Genomic DNA, 18,880 nt, shown 5'->3' on the forward strand with positions numbered 1-18,880 from the left:
AAGCATATACTTTTGACATTTAACTTAAATATTAAGAATGTACAACAAGCAATACACATATCGCACAGTTCATGAATAATCTGCTATGTTTGCTTTCCTATTTAATTCACGTTAGGCATAGAGCTGTGTAAATAAGATGGAAAAAATAGAACCACACTGGAATTGGGAACGTCCCATTTTGTACACGGGTATTTTCTACTCATTTATCTGCTGTGTACTGGAATGTTTTCCATTCTTTGTGTATTTATATATTAAATTATTTTCTCGTACAATACGGGCATTTACTAAAGATAAATAAAACATTGTGTAAGTTTAAACATAATTATGTTTGCATGCAGAAATCTGCAAATGCAACCGAGTTTACCAACGGCTATTATTAGATAAACTGCTCCGGTTCATTTGAACAGCAGTAATGTAGAGTACATGACGTAGCGTGTGACGAAGAAGAAAGTTTATCGCGTTCATAAACTCATTTGAATAAAGTGATAGAATGGCATAAGGGTCTTTATTTAACTATGCTAAAATAATTATTAAAGACCCTAGATGCAAAATCGTTAATTATTGAGTTAAATGGATTATTGGATGGATTTTAAAGGATAATTAAAGGTAAGATACTAGTTCTTACGTGTTTTGATTTTTGTTTGTACTTTTGTCGTTCCCTGTTCTCGGGGAAATGTTTTTAACATGGGCGCCATTGATGCATCGGATCACACACGGCATACCCATAACATTATATAAAAAAACACGTTCTGCGCGTCCTTAAATTCGTCGTCCGAAGTCGGAAAACGTATTGCCCTGTATATTTTGTCAAATAAAGTGTCAGTCGCTGCAATTGTCTGTTTACTCGTTAAAATTGTCAAGGTCTTCGATAGCTAAAGAAACTTCAGCGTACAGTTTATTTAGTATTGACAGACCTGTACAAAGTCGCGCCTGTCAAAAATCATAAAAAGCGACATTTAAAGTTATGGTAGCCAGAACTAGGTCGTCGATGGTGTACATGTATGTTGACATCGACAGCATTTTGTCAGGAGCAACCGCCGCCATATTGGATTTTGATCATTTTCTTTCGAAAATAAAATGAATTATAGTAAAGTAAAATCTTCTTTTCGCGGTCGTAATGTGTTAAAACTCGCATACTGCGTAAAATTGAATGTAGGCATATGGTGATATTTTTACTTGTTTTACAGTTTGTGTGTGAATTTTTTAAAGACTATTTTGCGTACCAGAACAAATACATGTATATCACTACGCATGGTTACATTTGTTAGATTTTAAGCGCTTTTATGACTGAATTAAAATTATTGTTAAGGTTATTAGACCTATTTATGTTAAATGTCACGTTGAAGAAATCAAATGGAATAAATAGAATACTAGGATTAGCGTTGAATACAGAGAAGTTTATGTTGCTCGGCTCGAACACCGAAAGCGCTCGCCAAGGCTCGCGCTTCAGGCGTTCTAAGCCGCGCAACATAAACTTCTCTGTATTCAACGCTAACCTAGTATTCTCTATGTAGACATCAATATTTGCCCAAGTGTATATATGCTCAAATCCTGCAATAAATAGATTATCCAAGACTGAGCAAATTGAGTCAGTTTTCTATTTCGTCCTTGTTTTAGTCCAAGCATCACAACTTTCTCCATCACAGTACTAATTTGCACTCTGGACAGTTTTAAAATAGTGTGTGTCCACAAGTCGAATTAAATGTGAGATTATGTAATCAGTAAACTTTTGTTAGTTGACTGATTTGCCCATTTATATGATATGCTGATGTGTGAATAACTTGCTTAAGTAAGTTTAGGTTCTTATATATCATTTTAAGTGTCCAATCGTTTACAGCATCAAAACATGTAAGTCTATCATATTCTATAAAAACTTAAAACGATTCTACACATATCTTGTTAAATAATTTCAGCGCAAAGGCATTGGTAAAACTATTCTGTCTAAAAAGAACTAAATATTAAATCTAAATGCGCTAACAATTAATTTACAGCAGAACTGGATGTTTATCAAGCGAAACAGATAACACCATAAGCTTCAGTAACGCTCATAATAGATATTTTTTATAAAAAAACGGGTATTGAACACATAGTATTGGAAATACCCCATCAACTCTTTAAGCCTGTATACCGAGAGTTTTCGCGTAAAATGTAGCTTGAAAAGCACCCGGGTTCGAATCTCGACGAGGGCAACAATAATGGTGAATACCTTTTTAATTAATATTAAACAATACTCAGTTTATTACAATTGCGTTATTAAACGCAGAAAATAGCTCTCTATTTTTCAGAATTTTGCAGAAATACAAGCAACTGTTAACAAGCCCTTTTTATGCAGAAGTTATATTTAATATAATGGATAGTTTATTGCATGCCTGAAAATAATTGCGTATATTTCCAAAAGATAAAACACTTTTAAATACACTAATTTCAAAATCATGTTCATTTTAACAGGAATTATTCACATTAAAACTAGTGAGAAATAACATATACAAGGTGGTTCTAAAACACAGTCCAACCGTGAACAATTTTTCGACAGCGTGGACAATCAGCGTGATATGAAGGTGTTTCTATCGTGATAGATCGGGAAACCGATATCACGGTGGACAACCGCGATCGCGGTGAATTACCGCGGCCACGTTGGTTCGCGGTGAAATACATGTAAATGTAAGTTTCTGAAAGAAGTTTGACTGTTGTTTATTTAAAGAATTGTTTTGTTTACATTTTGAAAATGCTTTCTCGTTTGTGTACTTATAGCTTGCTGATATTTACATATACACCTGGTACACGAATATGTTACCTACGTTACCTAGTATTTAATTCAGTGATATTTTAATTCAAACTGATCAGTTCTTATGTATATGAGTGACTATGTCTGAACTTGTTTTCGTCAGTAACAAGTTCATTTCGTCACATATTTTAAAGTAAAACGTAATCGAAGAAATATTGTGATACATATTGACATGTTCAATAAAAGAAAAACATTTATTAAACTTCATATTTGTAATATCATTATATATTTAAAAAATGCTTATGATATTAATAATACAAATCTCGTCAGAGTTGTTATAACGTCCTTATTTTCCGAAAACACATATTTTTTGTCGTACCTGAAATAAAAATTAAAACAGTATTAAAAAAGCTCACTGTGATATTATGACACGTTCAATTCAGCGCGATTTCTTTTCAATATTTCTTATCGAGAGGCACGTTAGAGCAATATTGTCATTGTTAATAGAGACTTTAATAAGTATTCTTATTTTGTCCTATGAAATCTCCTGTACGGTTAAAGAGTTGCTAATAATGAAATTATACAGTTATTAGTGCAACACAGTTTAGACGTCCCCAACAATATACTGTGCAAGGTATTTGAAATTAATTGACTTTTATGTCGAACTCATATGCCATCATAATAATTTTATGTGAACGTTTTTGGCATTTATGACATTAAGTATTTGCATTTCACTGAAAAAAATTGTATAAATGTGTGTTAATGCTTGTAATATCTCCCTATAAAAAGGTAATTCCTGTCTGCCTCATTAGATTGGTTACAAATGCATGTTGGTCCAAATTATAGCAGCATTGCTGTTGCTTGTAAAGAGGCACATCAATGGTACATTCCCTAACGTATACATTTATGAAAACAATTCACAATCCCTGTTTTGAATATATCTACTAACAATGTTATATTGATACAATCATGAGGCAAAAATGTTCGAATAGTCAGCTACTTTTTTTCGATCATGCCTTGAGTGGCCTTCAAACTCAGGCAAGCATTAATCGCATACTTTAAGAGGAGTGTATTACACTACAGGACCGTTATCGACAGGTACTTCATGTACAACTCAATCAACGACTTTACGATTAAGATTAACGCGTCTACTTAAAGTATCCAAGGGACAATTGTTCATAATAATAATACAATTAATTTTATTGATCTTTAAAAAACGAGATGTTTACTTTTTAATGCATTTAGCAAACATTTAGCTCGACTGAATACTTAAAATATAATCTTATTTTTTATATTATACAGTATTAGCCTACGATATGCCTCTTTAAAATCAACTTGAATAACAATTTAACCATAAATATTTAACGTTTACTTTATATGAATCAAATCGTTGTATGCGCTTAGAGCCTGAGGCTAGATTCTGTGTGACATAAAATGCATTTAGGTTGAAAAGTTCGAATTTCACCCTGTGTCCGAATTTATACGGATTGATCCTAGTGGTTGAGTGCAGAAGCTCAGAGATTGTAAGAAAAGACAATATGTGTGTATATACTACAGTGTTCATAGGCATTGAAGGACTACACGATACTGTTGGTGGGAACAATAACCTTTTGTTCAACACTACAGATCTGAAAATGGTTCGTCTACATAGGCGGTGAAGATATACAACAACAACAACAACAACAACATAGCCGCAAAAAATGTTATTGTTGGCGTCAAATAAATTACTTTCAATAGCCTAAAATAGCTTTTTATTACATAATTAATATATCAGAAAAACAATCATACTTCCTTTGTAATGTGTATACAAAAGAACATCCACTCTCCCTGATAAAGAACGGTGTACAGATTGTGTACTTTGTCTCACGTAGAACTTTCCGCGCTCGAATTGCGCGCTCGATCTGCGCAGCGAAATACCATATCCGGTTACATCGGCTTTTTGCATGATTGATCGTGAATATTTGTTGTGTTTTTTTTTTCATTTCATTTTTTCTGAATGTCTTGTTTCAGCAAAATAAAATAACAATATTTTAAAATATGTTTATGAATACCAAATATAATGTCTTCAAAAATGTCTCAGATAAAAATTCTTCTTACTGTCTCCGTATACACTTGATCTTTTCGGCAAAGACCGTCAAGTGAAGAACTTATGCTCGCATAAATATGTAAACAATAAAAGCTATGTCGTAATCAATGCTTAGCTATTTTGCTTCAATAATATGTTTTTGCAATTTGTATGACACTGTTATATTAAATAGTGATGTTCTGTATTTAAAAGGCGTGTTATTGAGATCTGCGAATAACTTATTGTATTGCGCATGAATTAAGTGGTTAATCGGCGTTTGGGGAATATGGTCCAAAAAATAACACGCTTATTGATTAAAGTACATAAATATCACATACAAATTCGATGCCCTACTTTCTATCAGTATTAATGCTATAAATGAAGTGATTATACCTCAATCATGTCATTATTTTAGGAGTAACGAAGTATTACAAAATATTGTTTGATTAAATAATCTCAAAAATAGTAATCAATAACAATATCGTTATTCAGTCGAAATTCAAAAAGGGACATATATCTATTATTGCCAGGATAGGTACATGTTTAGAATTAGCTGCACGATTAAAATGCGCGTCAAAATGTAAACATTAAAAATGAACATGTACTAAAATTGTGATGTGTTTATCTAGAAATGTGGGTGTAAGCTTCGTAAGATTTCACTTTTATGAATGACTTAATGTTATGTTCAATCAGATTTTATATAATACGAAATAGGCACATATAAATTGTACCATTGTATTGCATTAAGATGATACAAGTTAAACATTTGCGACTTCTACCTCGCATGATAAGTTGTAAACCCAACACGCCAACAAAGCTCACTTAAGTAGTTGGTATAAAAAGTAAAAGCAACTTTGTCGGACAAGTGTTTAGCATAAAGAGCAAGTAATGTATCAGTAATGACTGATATTAAAGCACATTTAACAAATAGTTCGAACGCAATTTTTTTTCTCTGTTTAAAAGGAGCTGATTAGCCCTATAAATACGTTTAAAATATATTTTCAGATCTTAAGGTACCTATATCCAATCGTTGAAAAGTTGTTATTGATCATGATAGGTCGAATGAACGTTCAATTAACAGAGTCTACGCTTGGAGACACGTCTAACGCATCACTTTTCAATCTTGAATATCTCAGTTACGAGTAAAGATAATGATTTAACATTTTACATACAATCATTTGACTACGTTCTATGCAAGCTCACGATAAAATCATTCATCCGTGACGATTGGACACTTCAGCACGTAGGGTAGGTGTGGTTCTATATTTTTGCACGTGAAAATGATAAACCGCGATTTAATTCGAGTTTTATTTCAATTTAATTATTTTAGATGGGTTCTTACATAAGGAACACATAAAATTATTTTACAAAACAATATAGCTCGTATGAATATTCAGGAGCGCAATCGCGCACTTTACATTTTACAGGCTACCTTTCCCACTTGCTAAAGCGTCCAATCGTCACGGATGAATGATTTTATTGTTAGAGTGCACATACTGTAGTCAAATGATCACATGTGCAATTTTAAATAAAAATATTTACTCATTACTGAGATATGTAAGTTTAAAAGTGTTGCGTTAGAAAAATCAGTGTGCAGTAAAAGGCGATTTACATTTTATTCCAATTTAATTTCAATTTTATAATTCCAGGTATGTTTTTACACAAGAACAACATAATATTAATTTAAGAAAAACATTATGGCTCGTATGAATATTCACGAGCGAAATTGCTCAATCGGCATGTTGCAAGCCGGTCAGTTATTAAGACGTGTAAGTTTATGCGTTTTATTTTCACATTGTTGTTATTTTACGTTGTACGAGTCTTAGAATTTGACTTTTGGAGTGACGTTTTTAACTTGTTAGGTTTTACATTTTGTTGTTTTTCAATTTCAATTAAATTTTCAGGAGTTATCAGATATGTGTTGAATTATTCTCGGTCCAAATTTCAACACAATCCAGTCAAAATTACGGGAGCTATATTAATATGATTAAGTGATGCGGTAGAAGTGTCTCCAAGTGTATGAAGTTAGCATTCTCTTCAAACATTCAATTTAAACAAACATTAATTAACGAAAGCGCTCACATCTGTAAAAATTCTCTTTTCTTATTGAACACAAAATTTTAAGTTGAAATAAATCATTGCAGTATTTCCTAAATACTTTGTTTAACATACCTGTATTTCAAAACGTACAGGCTCAATCAACAAATTTGAAAATAAAATAATCGTTATGAAGCTTGGGTTTGACACCTTCGATATATGAGGTCCTGCACTCTTATGGAGACTCCACAGGCAGTGCACCAACACGCAAATATCCAGTGTTGTCCATCATTGGAGGTAAAAACATCACACCGTCGCAATGCGCACTTCGGCCTAGTGCATCCGTCTTCAGCAGTGAGTTTTTTCCATAGAAGACTTGCCGGCCAAGACTTAAGAGCGTCTCCCGCCCTTGCTTTTTTCTGCGCATATGTCCAGACAATAATATTACATTTATAGACATACGTGTGCCAATATTACAAAGTGCCTAGCATTGAAATTGATATACGATAATATTTGGTTAACATTTACGAAAAAAGCTTTTGTGGTTGCATTCAGTGTATACTCATCCGTATCAAAATTGTTTCAAATCTGTAGAAAAACATGGCTGACAATGATGAGGAGGGGGTGTGGTAATTTTCGAAACATGTTCACGATGTTCACTAGTGAAAACTCATATTGAGCTCAATCACAAAACATCTTTCTTAGATGATTTTTCTACGTTCAATACCGGTCTCAATAAATACGTGTCTTGCTTTTGTTCTTAAATTCTTACGGCAAAAGAGTTTGGATACAACCTGCACAAAACAGTTCAGTTCATGCTGGTCTAAGATTAGCGTCTTTCGACCTTCTGGCAACCTTATGTAATTAACCGCAAAAAACGAATGTATACATTCATGATCTTATTATCTTGATTTTATGTTACAGTTTAAACGATGACCCTGATTACATGTGCAACAAGATGTACCTCCTATGCTCGTTAGTATGCCTGAACCGTCACCGATTCCAAACAAATTATCCAATAGAATATAATCGACCCAATTGATTATTCATATCTTGATGACTTATTTCGTTTATTACGACAATTGTTTCGCCATTTGGCTATACACGTTATATGTTAGATCTCAACCGGAAATACCGTTTTAAGATAATCGTTGGTTAAAAATACTAGTTACATGTAAGTATGTACAAATATTTATATTATACCATCAATCTACTCATCCACCCGCTATACAAACATCCGTACAGACATACAAAAAGCTATAGAAGCAAAACATCACTATATAACCATTTGACAGTTTATATTGCTTATAAGTAAAACCTTAAATGGCATGATTGTATCTGCAAATGTATTATTCTGTCACGATCATTATTCACGTGTGAAACTAATATTTCATAATCCTAAAAACTATCATTAATATATACATATTCATTACATCATGTTCTTTTCTATGATATAAAATGATCAATGATTTTCTTTCGCGATTCAAAATGATTTTTAAACCATGAAACAAGCAACCAAAATTAAGTCCTTAGACCATAATTAAAAATAATAAGTGCTGTCATCCAATCAACCATTGTAACTGTCCTATTCGAAACAGAGCTCTCTTCGTCTACAGCAAATTACCTAAAAAATCGATTATATAGAAAACACACTGACACACTAGAATAACTAAGGGTCTATAACTGGGAAAAAAATCTTTCAATTCATTGAATAGCCAGATTATCGTATAACCATTTTAATTAGTTTACCACGTGATATTGCATCTTGAACTAATGTAACTTTTTTTCAATATAAATCACAAAAAGGCACAATGTATATGCCAATCTCTTTGAACGTGGAGTCATAATCATAAAAAATTGTTGGTGTGGATAAAACTGATTTTTATTTATATCATTGTTTATGGTGCCGATGCTGTATTCATCTTTTTGCTTGCATCTATGCAAGAAGTTTCACTGCTCCAAGTCCTAGATATACTCGTATACTGTAGAGTAAACGAAGTATTTCATTTAGTACAGATATAACAAATGCTTATACTTTGAAGTCGATTCAGCATAAATACATGTACGAGCATCATATTTGTGACAAATATTGAAACAAATAACAATAAACCATTGAACATGAACGTGCTTTGTGAATAGCACGAACTGCAATATAAATGTTGAATTGAATAAAGATGGTGTATACAAAGCGTTCATATATAGAGAATATTAGGTGAGTTTTCTAATGCACCTGAGATATTTAGCGAGTTGAAGAAATGAAAAAACTGTCGAGACTTTGCTAAAATATGGGTTGTTAAAAACAACATTTTACTACTGATTAATTTCAATACTATTGTGCAGCGTTTGATCGATTTTAATATTTTCAAACTTGTTTCCAAACGAAGCAATAGTCTTATAAAAAAATAACAAAATAATGAAACATTAAGAACCATAAAATTGTTGTAACATAATTTTATTTCAATTTCAATTATGGCATTTTTCACAAGCGAAAGAGTACAACGCCGATCAGGTATTCAGCAAACGTAATTCTAGCCTAAATAGAAATATTAGTTTATTCGTATCAGATAAGACAGCCACACTAAATATATAATTTCCAAGCATCAGAAAGTCACCACCTGAATGCGCATTAAAATAGCTTTCTCATGAATTCATGGACTATTTAGCAAAATAAGTTAATATTTTATCAGTAGCCGAAGAAAAGGGAAAATCATCAGTCATCAATAACTAAAGTGTTATTGCATTCGCAGATTGGTTAGGTTACACGAACACGTTAAATGAAAAAGATACACTTGTTAACCTATTATCTATGAACAATCAAAGTGTTGTTGAACTATTCAAATACAGACAAGCTTCTAAGTGTATGGTGTAAATGGCAGTCGTAAATGTGCTTAATTGACGAAAATGCCATAAATACATCAATCAATACAAAAAAGCAGAGACATGGTATTTGATATTTTAACAGCTCCGTCCGAACTAATGTTGTAAGCGAATAACACTTTTATTTTTATTTTATTTAACTATGACCTCTACTTTGATCCAACTGTCCCCAAAATTCAATCCCAAGCTAAGAATGAATTATAGCAACCTTTACACAAAATGTTTATGCAAGACCTTCTTCCAAACTTATTTATTCGCTGACTATTTGATTCTTTTTTGTGTACAGATAACTTGCTCTTCACCTATATAGCCTAACAAGAAACTTAAAACTTTGTCGGCATGTACGCTACCTACCGAAATTTGAATGCAATACCTCTATCCAAACTGAAGCTATAAGGAGTATTCCATTATTATATTTTGTATAACATTGAACTTGACATCTATTCGAAGCACAATCGCATAAAATTTAAAAAAAGCTTCATTTGTCAATGCAATCTTAAGATATCGATCAGAAGGTAAAAATGTGCTGTTTATGCATATTAATAAAATATAACCTGTATCCAATTGGCCCTCATTCAATCATAAACTTGCTTTTCATGTTAGCTACCGACAGATCAAATGTCAGTAAAATTTGTAGTTCAAAACTAATAAATCTCGGACACGCCCGCCCGATCACCATACCACAATCTTTTAATCAGGATTTTCAACTTCGCGAAATACGTGAATAAAAAGACAAACACGATTAATTATATACCTGATAATGTATGTATGGAAAATATCTATCATCTGAGTGTTTGCATTAGGTAAAATTTGTTCTTTAGGCATTTAAATAAAAAACATAAAGACACATATTTGACAAAATATGAAATGCAGACAAAATGTTAAGCAGCACAATCATTTTAATTAAGTGATGCAAGGATGCTTATTGTACTAAAAATATAGAGATTTTATTTTTAAAAATACATTAACAACATAAAAAAACAGAGAGAAAGACACCATAGAACGAACATTTAAATAATGATACATATATAAATTCTACACAATATAGTTTAATGAATGTGCAGTTTTAGTATATGCAATTTTTTATTTCAAAATAAATTCTTTGTTTCATTATATACTTTTTGTGCATACTACATATTTTATATATACATTAAGCCATACTATATAAATACATGTATAGAGACTGGTATTGAAGTTAAGTGTGAAATAAATATGCGTAATACACCAGTGCTGTAAAGTAGTAAACGATTTAATTCTTTACAGTTTTGAAAATTCTCTACAAATAATACGCAATTGCTATTTGAGCAAAAATACAAGAACAAAAAATAACTGATTTGATTGTATTATGTGTGCAATAACGCAGCATGTACGTATATGTTACAACTGCTTATTTTGTACTTGCGTTAAAACTTTCTATAACCAGTAATAAAAGTTCATCCGTAAACAAATAGGTTGTTTTTCATCTGTATTAAAGCATTTTAATATCAGTTACATCACACATCACCAATTAAACGCAGTACATATCTGCATATTACGAAATTGTGTTTTGATAAATTTCACTATACCGACGTTAAATTAGTAAGTTTACTTCTATGTTCTAAAAGCATACCCATTCATCTTACCTTACATATATAACCGATACAAATAACACACCATGTACTCAAACATCATTCGTAGAAAAGAGATTTTCAAAACAAAACAAAACGAACAAAATATTTTGCAAACTACAAATTAAAAACCCTGTAGAAAACTCTAAAAATCAAAATAAATGGCAAATCCTTCTTCGAGAACAAGAATTTAATTGGAAACAAATATTTATCATGCCATATAAAACAACTATAGGTAGCACACTGAGAAATGCTCACTATAAATATGTCTACAGAATCATAGCTACTAATAAATATATTTTTGAATGCAACCTATCCAACACAAATTTATGTGATATATGCAGCAAACATATTGAAACAAAAGAACACCTTTTCTGGGTGTGTAAACATATTCAAACTCTATGGAACCAATTGACAACAATTCTAGAGAAACAACAATTACAAGTAAAATTGTCTCTCTTAAACATCAGTTTTCGGTGTAAATACTTTTAAATACCAGAAATTAATAACACTGTGAACGACATTATTATATTAATGAAATATTTCATTTTCAGCATGAAATACAAAAACAAACATCTACTTTGAACTGTTTTATGAATTATTTAAAACTAAAGCTCCAAATTGAAAAAGAAATAGCCCTAAACAACGATGCACTTCATATTTTTGAACAAAAATGAAAACACATGACACTTTCATAATCTAGTCCATTTGTTTATTGACCCCACTGTATGCAACTCATCTATAGTTTTTAATTATTTTTTATATTTAAAAAAAGAAACAATATCTATCACAAACAAGCAAAGCAAAAAGCTCACAAACTAACAAAATTTTAATCTAAAGAAAAACACAAAATCAAAAAATATATAAATTCTAGCGTATATTGTAAAATATGTTTGACATTATTAAAGCTGCATGAAATTACTTTGTTCTTGCTAATGCACATGTTTACATATTAATATGTTTTATATTTAATAAACAAATGACTTCTGTGTCAGCCAAATATTTAGATATTAAAAAGTTGTTTACTCTAAACAAGATTTACAAATATAGGGCACTGCAAAATTTTAAGTATAGCAAAGAAGCCAAACTCACTGGCAATACTTTACAAAATGCAAAAATGAATGGGCAACAGTTAAAACAACAAAATATTATTTTGAAGCAACAAATATTTAAAAAAATGTAAAGAATATACATACAAATAAATGAACAAGTACACCCTTTAAAATATATGTATCTGCTTATGATAATAATGATTTTGTCTTATATAAAGTGTGTAACAATAGCCTTATTAAAAAGGTTGATGTAATTTCTGCAGGTGTAATATAGTATGTACATAAAACAACATAACATGTCAAGTAAATCATAAAGTCGCCATTTTTTATTTAAATCTTGGCACTCACATGACAGCTATTTACTGTTCAAGGCATGAAAAAATGATTACACATGGTCCCATTTAAAAAATGTTTAATTTCGGTTGTTTAAACTGGCACTTCATATTTGTTTAATTAGCAGGGACATGTTTTACGTATATGGTCCACAAAAATATTCGATTTTTCAGTTCGTGATTAGTTTTGCTGTTCAATGACACTTTACTGTGACTAACTATCATATGTTTTAATTGTTTTTCTCGTTATATTCTTTCGGTTTGACGCTTGTCGAATTTGAGGTTTCGGTTTGCTGATCTACTGATGATGGCTCAGATATCAGCTGCTGCGAAAGAGTCATACTTGAGTTTGTTCGTCTGGCTTCCTATATATCGGATTTTACGGTAGAAGTGTATTACGGGTATTTTTTGTCTTTGTATCACAGCTGTCTGTTGGCTCTGGTATTCTAAGTGTACATTACTCATAGAAACGATGTTTTCATCTGACAATACAGTTTCGCCTTTGTGCAAAAGTGTTGTTTTGCTATGCGTGATGTGTGAAGGTTTATTTATTTCGTCGCCTTTCAGGAATAATTATTGTTTATTCTTTTCTTTTTGAAGTAGTTGTAAGTCAGTCCGGATCGCTGATGCTACAGGAGTCTGAACATTTTGAGTAGGCGTTACCTCTTTGGGAGCTGTGTTTTCATTTGCAAGGGCTTGCAATTGAGTCCCAGTATGTTCTGATGATATTGGAGCGGATGATTCCATAAGGTCCGCATGAGACTGACTTCTTTGAGCAAGCGTTACCTCTTTAAGAGCTGTGTTTTCATTTGCGCCTGCTGGGTACGGCACACGTAGAGCTTGTCTGTTTCTATTTCTTCGAAATTCTCTGTAAGTTTTTTGTGATATCATTTCTTTGATGAATGATGTAAAGAGGACCCAATTGATGACATCGTTACAGTCGATAATATAACCGTCATTAAGTGTACTAGGCACCACGGTGCCTTTCTCCCGGATGACTGTAATCATTCGTGCACGTCTTTCGACGTCTGAAAAATTGTATTTGCAAAAATAAAAAATAAAAAATCATTTGTCGAAAACTCACCACGTGTAGAAAATAGCCTATATACGAGAAAACTTGTATAAGATTCATAACTTATGACGATATACTAAACCAACTTTCATTCAATTTGATTGCGAATGTTGTGTTAACAAGAAGTTAAAATACCAAAAGTAAAGAAAGAAAAATTGAATAGCTTTTTGGTAACTAATGAAGATTTCAATTTATCTTGAACATATTAAGCATTTAATATAGAATGATTATCACATCAGATGCATCAAACTTGTAAAAACAATACGTATTTGGTTATGGAATGCGCAAATACATTAAATACAATTGACAATTAATACTTATCTATCAATATCACAAAACGTCTAGCAATATTTTAACCTGTTGAAAATCCTGGTGCAAAGCGTTCTATGAAGACCAAAAATCTGCTCTGAAGAAACGTCCTTGATAGGACTACAATCACTCTTCGGCAACTGAAAAAACAACAAGAGAAACACACAATAATTTGTTTTTGCAGATTTGCATAATTATCGTGATTAACGTTTCATTTTTCTCTTGTTATCGCAATGTAAGAATCTGTATCCATATTTAAAAAATATACATATCAATGCATTGGTCAGAACTTTAAAACAGGGCGTGATCAGTCGCATCACAATTCGAGTAAAGGATATGACACTGCAAATATTTCTAAACACTAGTTATGCAGCATTCTATATACACATTACATTGAAAACATGCATAATACTTTTTACAGCAACTGTAAAAAATGTCGAATTGATTACTTGCTCCAGATTTATAACCAAAGTAAATTCGATAGAATTTAGACGATATTTGAGTTGCATACTACGCATCTCTTCTGAAACATTCAAATGGTAGCCCGGTTAAAAATGATTACTGCCCGTTTAAACACATGGCTGCAACATGGGCCAGTATTCTTTTATCAACTTGTGTGATCAGTTTCAAACATTCTATTGGATAAATCGTAATCTTCTTATTGCATTCGCTCTCATGAAATATCGTCCGATTTCGAGAAAGTTTCCGTTTTATTGAAATCTCTAGTCGCAAGGGAATGGGTAGTTTTTACCTTGATTCAGGTGACACTTTTTGGCTGTCTTGTTTTATTTCCGAATAAATTGACCTTCATAAGATACGTTTTTTCTTCATATTAAATCTATTTTTAGCTGATTGTTTTTATAAATAATTTCTTATGTTAATATCAGACATGCTATATTTCCAATACATCTACAACATTAATTACCTCGACTCGTCGCCATTTACGGAACATCAATACGATGCAATGTATACGATAGAGTTTGTTTGGAGACCACTCGTTCTGATAACGCGATGCCCATGATGTGACAAATCGTTTTAAGTAAGGGGGTTAAAACGGTATATTAATGTCAGGGAAAAAAGATTTTGTGTTCAGCCTGGCAGCGTAATCAAAGGACCACTCTTCCCGATAGCGAGATGGCCATGGTTTGAGTCCAAGACTCACCGCTCAGTAGTCTAGTCCTCTTCTGTATAGCAGCAAACGTGGGACTTGGGCACTTGCATGTCCAAAAAGATTGTGACCTTGTCGTGATAGACTTTAAACTGTGCGCTGCTGGATCGTAAACTTGATTCACGTACAGAAGAACTCTGTAGTTGTCTCTTGTCGCATAAAGATCGACCAATGGAAAACCAAACGTAAGAAATTCTGGTTGACCACTTCCTGATGAAGTGTCTAATGTGACAGAAAGAACTGCAAGGCAAAACGTCCAATAGGGCGTTTAGACAACCTGGTATGTTTAGGACGATAGAGAAAAATTGATGTTCTTGCAAAGCACGAGTAAGTTCCTGGTTCCCAGATACAAAGAGTGATAATTAGTTCACCACTGTGTCTGGATGTAAACCACGACTGATGTGTTGTAGGTTAACACCATTACACAGGAGTCGTGAAGATGTGGTGCAAATGAAAAACAGCTACAAAAAGAATGCTCGCTTGTCAAGATTTTGATGTGCAGGTGATATTCATTAGGATACCACATACTTGAGAATATTAGGATAAGTGGTTCCAGGTGAGAGTCCCAAACCTTCCCTGCTCGCATCTGTATAAGATGCAAGGAAGATTGTGGCAGAAGAAGCTATACGCCTGCCAAAATAATCTTCTTGTCAAGGCACCACTGAATAGTGGGAAGTAAGGACAAAAAGATGGAAATCCGTGTCATTGAATAATCCCGAGATCAATTCCAACAAACTTTAAAATAAAGCTGAATAGGACGTACATGTAAGAAAAAAGTTCCAGCAGAAAGACCGGTGACCGGAACGGTAAATACCGACTAGTGGCCGGAACCATTAGTCAAAGATGGGTGGGGAAAGAAATCACGGCAAGCCAAAATTGTCCACTCCCATCAGACTTGAAAGTTGGTAGAATAGGAAAATGTTGAACACTTAAGATTATGACCTATCTACAGTAGTCTTGCCCCAAATAACGACGACTTTAAATTCCTGGAGAAGAAAGGTCGTGAAGTCATCGATTTGCGAAGTACAGAAGTACGACTGAAAATGGTACTTCCGGCATCGGAGGTGTGTTGGCAGATCCTTAGCATCTAAGAACTGAGTTTGATAGCGGCCACGCTGGTAGGCAATCATATGTATCTGCCCTCTCTCAGTTGCAAATTCTCCAACATGGAGTAAATAACTGAGATAGTAGTAAAAACAACTGGCATAGGAAGCGAAAGAATGATGTCAGAAATCTGACCCGGCGGTTTGGAAAAATCCAAATTGTTAGTCGAGTCAGGTACAGGGGACTTGTAGCTTTTCCGGCCATTAAGCGGTATAGGCTAAGTCATGTCCTAAGGGACTTTCAATGACGATGGAGCAGGATTATTGTTGATTCCAGTAACTTGAAAACATGCACTGTCGTAGAAGCTATAGAAAAGCAGAAGTCGACACGAAACGTCGTCTTGCTAATCCTGCTAGAGTCACGTTTGTGGCCCAACTGTTCTGTGACAGTGACTGCAAAGTCTGTAGCCGACAGGTAAAGGCGGGTTAAAAATTCATCCTTTGGGTCTCGAACATAAATTATAGATTTTATTAATAGAGGTCAAATAGTAATGTTCGACCTCAATGTTAGACTCCGAGCTCGCTTCAGCCGAACCATCTGCAAGACCAGTGGTCTGCATGTAGCCGGCTGAGATAGAAAAAGGAATACCAGATAGAGGTATTTCATGATTTCATATTATTAGTAGTTCATTATCCAGCACCATAATGGATAAGCTGGGGAAGAAAGTCAATCATAGACCAACTCAGCGGAGATGATTCGGAAACCAACGGTCGCCAGTAAAACATCAGTATTGAAAGGCAAAAAGTGTCCTGGAGACTGTTGAATCCATAAAGTATTGGATTCGATGGAGTCATATCCAGGGGTATACAACTAAGTAACGTAGAAGATACCCGTGGGGTAACATACTATGACCGATGAAAACACAGGGTAATACCGGTGATTGGTAACTGGTGACTGAACCGGTCAATGACCGGAGACTGTTGTCAGGTGAACGGACCAGTCAGTTTTTTAACAGAGCTGAACCATTTTTTAACTCTTCCAAGACATGTCCAAATTTCATGAAGATAATGTCTTCTAGACTGTTCACATGTTTTCACTATATACATTTAAAGAAAACTGCCCCACTGCCTGGTGCCCATGTTTTTCTACTTATCACGACCATTTTCAAACTCGTCCAAGACATCCACATAACTAATGTTTTGACAAAATTTTATGATGATAAAGTAAAAAATGTGACTTCTAGAGTGTTCACAAGCTTTTTTACTATATAAATATAAGGTAAAGTTTGGCGGGTGCCATATGGTCAGATGTCAATCGATGCAGAGCAAAGCTCCGTGATCAACGTCCTCGGGCAAAGACCGAAGTATGACGGGCGCCATATGGTCTGACGTCGACCGACTGACAGCATTAGCCCGTTTCAGTCAACGTCTTGCCCGGATGGCCAAAGACCGGCGTATGGGGGAAGTCATATGGTCTGACGTCTTGGCCAATATCCGTTGTAAACAGCATGTTCTCAACTATTGTATCTGCGACCATCATGTAGTCGATATATGAAAAACAAGAGCAAAACATATTCAACAATAAACTGGTAATAGACCAGATTGTCATACGGCACATAAAATCATTATCAGCCCATGATGAAAATAATTAACATTCTCTCCGTTATTATAGTAAAGGACAATGTAAATTGTACATAATTTTCATATCACGGGCGTAAAGCATAAATTAAACAAAAGTTTAATTCAAAACAGATAAAAAATAAATCAACTAGATTGCCATATGGAACGTTACAATCATTATTGCACACAAAGGCAAATGATAAACACTCAATCAATGTATTAGAAAACACGCTTTGCACGTTCTCGCAATGTTTTAGAAGAACACCTACTGCACGTGCTGGTTCGCGCCTGAAAACACCCAGCATGGTAGAAATAAAGAATTGTTCAATACAAAATAATCTAAATGAAAATAGAAAGATAAATAATACAATTTATCTATTCAACAACCCCATTCAACCAAGTGAAATAAATCAAACATTTTTCAATTCAGAGCCATGAAAAGGCATGTATACACCTGGTCGATGCAGAAAGAGTATTGAGGCTGGTTACTGGTTTTTGCCTGGGTTGCATTGAACTATGTTTAACCTAGTATAATTTCAGTATAGAGGTGACCGGTTCCCAGCTTGATTAAATTTCCAGATAAGTTAACCCCCCTTATAATGGTAGTAGCTATAAGATAGCAGATAACATATTTATGACATTAAAATGGCTAATACATTACAGTTTAAACGGTTTATCATTTTAATCTCCAACTTTTGAAATAACAAGCAAGTTCTTTGAATTGATATCCCCCGCCAATATACGTCTGCACACTCGTACCAAGTTTCAATGAAATCCGCCAAAGCACTTCCAAGATATGACTCTGGGCACACAACAAACATTTTTTCAAGATACAAAGGGCCATTACTCTGTTATTATCAGATGGTGTAAAATGCCATTTGGCGTGCATCATCCCATTATCCATATTTATACTCGATACCAAGTTTCAATTAAATCCCCCACTGCACTTTCAAGATATGGCTCCGGACGGACG

At 33.5% G+C, this 18,880-nt stretch overlaps 1 pseudogene; it reads right to left on the reverse strand.

Moving 5' to 3' along the window:
* Positions 1-13,662: 13,662 nt before the first annotated feature.
* LOC127852434 (probable ubiquitin carboxyl-terminal hydrolase FAF-X) overlaps positions 13,663-18,880 on the reverse strand; it is a 121,425-nt pseudogene continuing 116,207 nt past the window's right edge.

The sequence above is a fragment of the Dreissena polymorpha genome, chromosome 12 (genome assembly GCF_020536995.1).
Source record: "Dreissena polymorpha isolate Duluth1 chromosome 12, UMN_Dpol_1.0, whole genome shotgun sequence".
Taxonomy (NCBI): domain Eukaryota; kingdom Metazoa; phylum Mollusca; class Bivalvia; order Myida; family Dreissenidae; genus Dreissena; species Dreissena polymorpha.